Raw genomic sequence first — 4,900 nt, 5'->3', positions numbered from 1 at the left:
CCCGCGCGCCGCCGGCCAATGGCGCGCCGCGAAAGCGATTTCTGGCGCGCTGATTGGGCGGCGGCCGCTCAGCGCTCGGGGGAGCGGGCAGCGCGCGGCCGCGGGAGGGGCGGCGGGAGCCTCTCCTCGCGGCAGACGCGGGCTGCGGCCGGGCCGGGGCAGCGGGGGCGGCCTCGCGGGCCCTCCGCCAAACAAAGAGACCTTCGGCGGTGATTTTCCTAGCGTGTGCGATGCATATGTCTGGCAAGGTTAAAAAAAAAAAAAACAAAAAAACAACCAAAACCGACAAAAACCAAACAACCCTCCCAACAAAACAAAACAAAAAATCGGACAGGGACCAGGGCGGGTGAATGGTGATCTCTTGGTATTACTAGCGGTCTGCAGCTGCATCAGTTAAGTACGGGTTTCCTATTTTAGACAAACATCGCTAATTTATTGGCCTTTTGTCTGTCTTGTAAAATGCGCAGGAATACAAAGTTGTAATCTAATTTGGAGAGCAGTTAGAAATTAAGGCAGAAAAGCCACGAAATCACTCAGCGGGCCCGGGCCGCTTTTTGAAATACCGACATTCTCAACCTGGCGGGACAATGTGAGTTCACTGGTCCTTTTGCGTGCACTCATGGAGGAATCGGCCGCTGCAGATGCACCCACGGGCCGGCGAGCAGCCTTGCTCTAATTTCTGCCACAGAAGTGGATAAATAAAACCCTGCTTCGGCAACCATGCGGTACGCTGGGCAGGCTCCTTCCTTCTAGACTCATCACAGATGCCGGGGGAATGGGGGAGAGGGGAGGCTCCCCTCGGAAATTTGTGATCTAAGGAGGTTTTTAAGGATACTTTACCCATCAGTTGGCCTCTGTAGTTAGTAACCCTCTGTGGCTGGCTCTTCCACTGATGGCTGCTTTCAAAAATTAAAATGATGGTGTAAGGCAGATAAAGCAGAGGCATTTTTGTAATCTCTCCCAGTGACTGTTCCTTGGCTAGTTAACAGACCATCTATTCAGAAGCAATTTTCTTTGGGCTGAAATTATGTGCTGACCGTAGCAGATCACTTCCCATAATACCCCTTCCCCCACCCAGTGCTAAATACAAACTGTCTCCTACTCACTGTATAATAATGTGAAAATGACTGTAATTTTGCAGACGAGAAGCAGCCCAAAGTGAAACGTGTCTAAACAGAGGTCGATACTGAAAAATTCAGGGCCATTACCTAAATCTGAAAAATACATACTGTAAGGAAACAGGAATAGTGATCCACGACTAAGTAGACCAAAAGCTTGGTGTTGCCGATCTTTAAATTTTGCTAACCAGTGAATGACATCACTCAAGAGCTACCCCGGAGAAACTGTGATTTTCGGTACCTCGTAACATTATGCATGCCCACTCCTAAACAAATTGCACATGCTGGGCACAAGTGTCCCCTCCCTGGGGGAGGGTGGCAGCGTCTCCAGCCGTGTCCGCTGCCACACCGGCTGGGAAGTGGCCGCTCACAGGTCCTCCTCGCGATTATCCCTGCGTTGTCCCAACACCCGGGCGGGACAGGGATGTATTCATCGTTCACACCTCAGCATTTCTTGTTTGTGCTGGACACACGCCATGAGGGTGGTTTTTTTTTGTTTGTTTTTTGTTTGGTTTTTTTTTTGTTTTTTTTTTTTTTTTTTTGTTGTTGTTGTCGTGTTTTTTTTTTTTTTTTTTTTTTTTTTTTTTTGCTTCCTTCCCCCCCTTTCTAATGGCTTAAACATTTAATGTGATCAAGGGCCTCCTTGACAATGAACATATCCCTGCTAATAAACCCTTCATTATCAGCCCCTGAAAGGTAAGTATTTTTACACAGGAGAAACGGAGCAGTCTCAAGGCCTCCCAAGGTAGCGTGTGTTGGTGACCCCAATGCCCGCGGCGTGAGGGGCTCTTGGACCTGGAGGGCAGCCTTTTCTCCCGGGGCCCCTGGTCGCTGTGACCTGCTGGCCATAGCGCGATCGAGTGCCACGCCACGGGCGGTTTTTACCCCCACTAGTCTTGTTTCACCTTCTGCAAAGCCGGGTCTGAGGGGGCTTTGCTCCTCTGGCACCTCTCCACTAATCGCCCCTTTTATTGGGAAGCCTGCAACGCGGGGACGCTGACGCGCGTGATTTGCTCAGCTGGACGAAGTCCAAAGAGGTATTTTGTCACCCTGTCATGGGTGTGCAGGACATCGTAAATGCCACGCTTTGACTTCTTGCCGGAAATCTTGACTTGGGCGATGCGTACGTTTGGCAAGAAAAACATCCCGTATCGATTTTCACAGGGAGATCAGTCCCAGCGAGATCAAGGGGAAAAGGAAGGGGGAAAAAAAGTCAAAGCGAGGAAAAAGACACACACACACACACACAAAAATAGTAGATCGTGCTTAAGGATATTAAAAGGAACAGGGTGTCCGCGGGGCTAGTGCCCCCACCTCCCGATCCTCCAGTGCCCGCGGGCGGCGGCCGCCGCCGTCCCCATTCCACCCCCGCCGTCCGCGAAGGGTTAAACGCAATTTAACGCAGTGGTGTAGCATAATGGCTCCCAACGTAAACAAAAGGAATGATTAAGGGGGATATTTTCGAGCTACACAAAGCCCGATAGGGAAGATTTGTGTTACTAATTCCTGTGAAAGGATGTTCACGTGGTAGTTATAGGGTCGCTGGCATTCACACTTCAGTGCGTGCGGCAGTAAATCAGCAGTCTGGAAACAAAAGGGTTATTTTCTGCTCCCCTTCCTTCCGAAAAAGAGGAAGGGAAAAAAAAAAAAAAAAAAAAAAAAAAAAAAAAAAAAAAAAAAGGAAGAAAGAAAGAGTAAAATCCGACCTATCTAACTTAAGCCATATTGTAAAAATGGATATGTAATAAAATACATGAGGAGCTGAAAAAGTGAATGCAAGAAAGAGGGCTGATCGGAGAGCGGAGCAGCGCCTCGGTGACCCCCAAGCAGAGATGGGGGTGCTGCCCTACCCTGAAGCTCCCCTCAGCCCCTTCCTCCAGACACTGTTTGCTTTTCTCCTCCACTAAGCACGAAAATAATCGCACATGTGTATCAGCAACCCTCTCTCGCTGGCTTCAAGCTGTTATAATTTTGAATGAGGGGGCATTTAAAAATTATGACTGAGATTCTAAATTGCCTCTTTGAAACCGGCACAGAAAAATCATTCATCATGGCTTCGAAAACTGCCCTGAAATTAAATTAAAAAGAAATGAGGGAGTCTTCCTCCCGACGTGTGAGTCTTGGCAGAGCTACACTCCACCTTGGTTTTCTATTTTTTTCCCCTCCTCCTCCTCCTCTCTTTTTTTTTTTTTCCCCCTCCCCTCATTTCTTTTCCTCTCCCTCAGCTTTAAATGTTATGGGGGGTGCAGCGTGTGCGGGGGTGCAGCGTGTGCGGGTGTCGGGCGGGGGTGTGTGCGGGGCTGCAGCGTGTGCCGGGCTGCAAGGCGCGAGTGCGAGCGGGCGCCGGGGGTGTGAGCGGGTGCGTGTTTGTGTCTCTCGCCCTCGCCGGCAGGCAGGAGGAGCGGCGGGCCAATGGCAGGGCCCGGTTTCATAAAAGCTGGGTGCTGATTGGCCGGCAGGGAAAGGGCATCGCGAACAAAGAAAAGTGCCTCTCAGGTACCGCGCGGAGCGAGGCTCCCACTCCCCCGCCTCGGCCGTTGCTGTGGGGGCAGCGCCCCTGTCCCCTGTGCGTCAGCCTGTGAGGGGACAGACACACATGCCGCGTTTGCCTTCTCTCCCCAGTTCTTATTTTTTATTTTATTTTGGTTTCCTTTTTATTTTTCTTTTTTTTTTTTTTTTTTCCTTTTTGTCGTTGTTGTTTTAATTTTGTTTCTAGAAAGAAAGGAAGGTTCATGATATCTGGTGGTCTCTTCCTCCAAACACAATAAATCTGTTGAAGACATTAGACCTCCCCCCCCTCCCCCCTTTTTTTTTTTTTCCCCCTCCCCTCATTTCTTTTCCTCTCCCTCAGCTTTAAATGTTATGTAGGATAATTGAAATGGGAAACACGATTTTGTATCTGGCTGCAGCAAGGAGGCTCGGTGTAGGCTGCGGGCTGCAGAGCGAGGGGCTGCGTGCGTGTGCGTCGTGTGCGCCTGAGTGCGGAACGTGTGAGTGTACAATGCCTGGGGGGGGCGGGGTGGTGCGAGATTAGATTTTTTTTTTTTTTCCTAAAATAAAAAGCGGCTGCAACAAAAACACACTCAATGCAGTTAGAAGGAAAAGGTCAACTCGATCCAATACAGACCGTAAGTACGGTTGCGTGGTGTGTCTGTAGCACTTAGAGGGGATTTTTTTTTTTTTTTTTCTCTGCAAACGGGAGTGTTAAAGAGTTTTGGGAGTTGAGATAACTAGAGTTCTTGGGGATTTTTAGAGGAAGAAAACCCCAAAACAATCCCACAAACAGGGTGAGTTATTTGAGGGAAGTAAGAGGGTGAAAGCACTGTAGCCACACAAATCATACTTGACTGTGCACTTGCGGGGCGTTAAAGCGTAGTGCCTTTTTTGGGTTTTAACTAACCCAGGGTGGGGGAGGGGGGGAACAAAAGTGACACCATTACAGCCAAAAGTCTCCATTGCTTCCCCGCCCCCCCGGGCCCCTAGAGCACTGCGCTCGTTAGCAGGAGCGATGGGACACCGACAGACCGGGAGGCACCTCGCATGTCACACCGAGACACCAGAAACGCGAGGCTGGAGCTGCGGGGTGGGGGTGGGCTCGTCCCCCGGCGGCTGCCCGCTTCCATCGCCGTCTCGTTCTGCCGGCCCTGAGGCGCAGGCAAGGGAGAGCCCTGAGGTAAATGGGCCCCCCCCCAGGGAGGTGGCGGCGGGCTCGGCGAGGCGTTCCTGGGGGGCACTCCGGGACTCCAGCTCAGGCGGCGGGCCGCGGCCGGGCGCGGCCCGCC

The 4,900-nt window shown here is 51.2% G+C and overlaps 1 protein-coding gene across 2 annotated transcripts in view; it reads left to right on the top strand.

Moving 5' to 3' along the window:
* The first annotated feature begins 4,565 nt into the window (after positions 1-4,565).
* ZNF608 (zinc finger protein 608) overlaps positions 4,566-4,900 on the top strand; it is an 83,926-nt gene continuing 83,591 nt past the window's right edge. For both annotated transcript variants that reach the window (XM_041484185.1, XM_041484187.1), the window contains exon 1: positions 4,566-4,791. The gene's annotated coding sequence lies outside the window, so the exon portion shown is untranslated. The remainder of the gene's footprint in view (positions 4,792-4,900) is intronic.

This window comes from Pyrgilauda ruficollis, unplaced genomic scaffold, assembly GCF_017590135.1.
Source record: "Pyrgilauda ruficollis isolate IOZ18807 unplaced genomic scaffold, ASM1759013v1 scaffold64, whole genome shotgun sequence".
Taxonomy (NCBI): Eukaryota; Metazoa; Chordata; class Aves; order Passeriformes; family Passeridae; genus Pyrgilauda; species Pyrgilauda ruficollis.
Note: the sequence above shows the minus strand (reverse complement) of the source record. Positions and strands in the feature narration are given on the sequence as shown.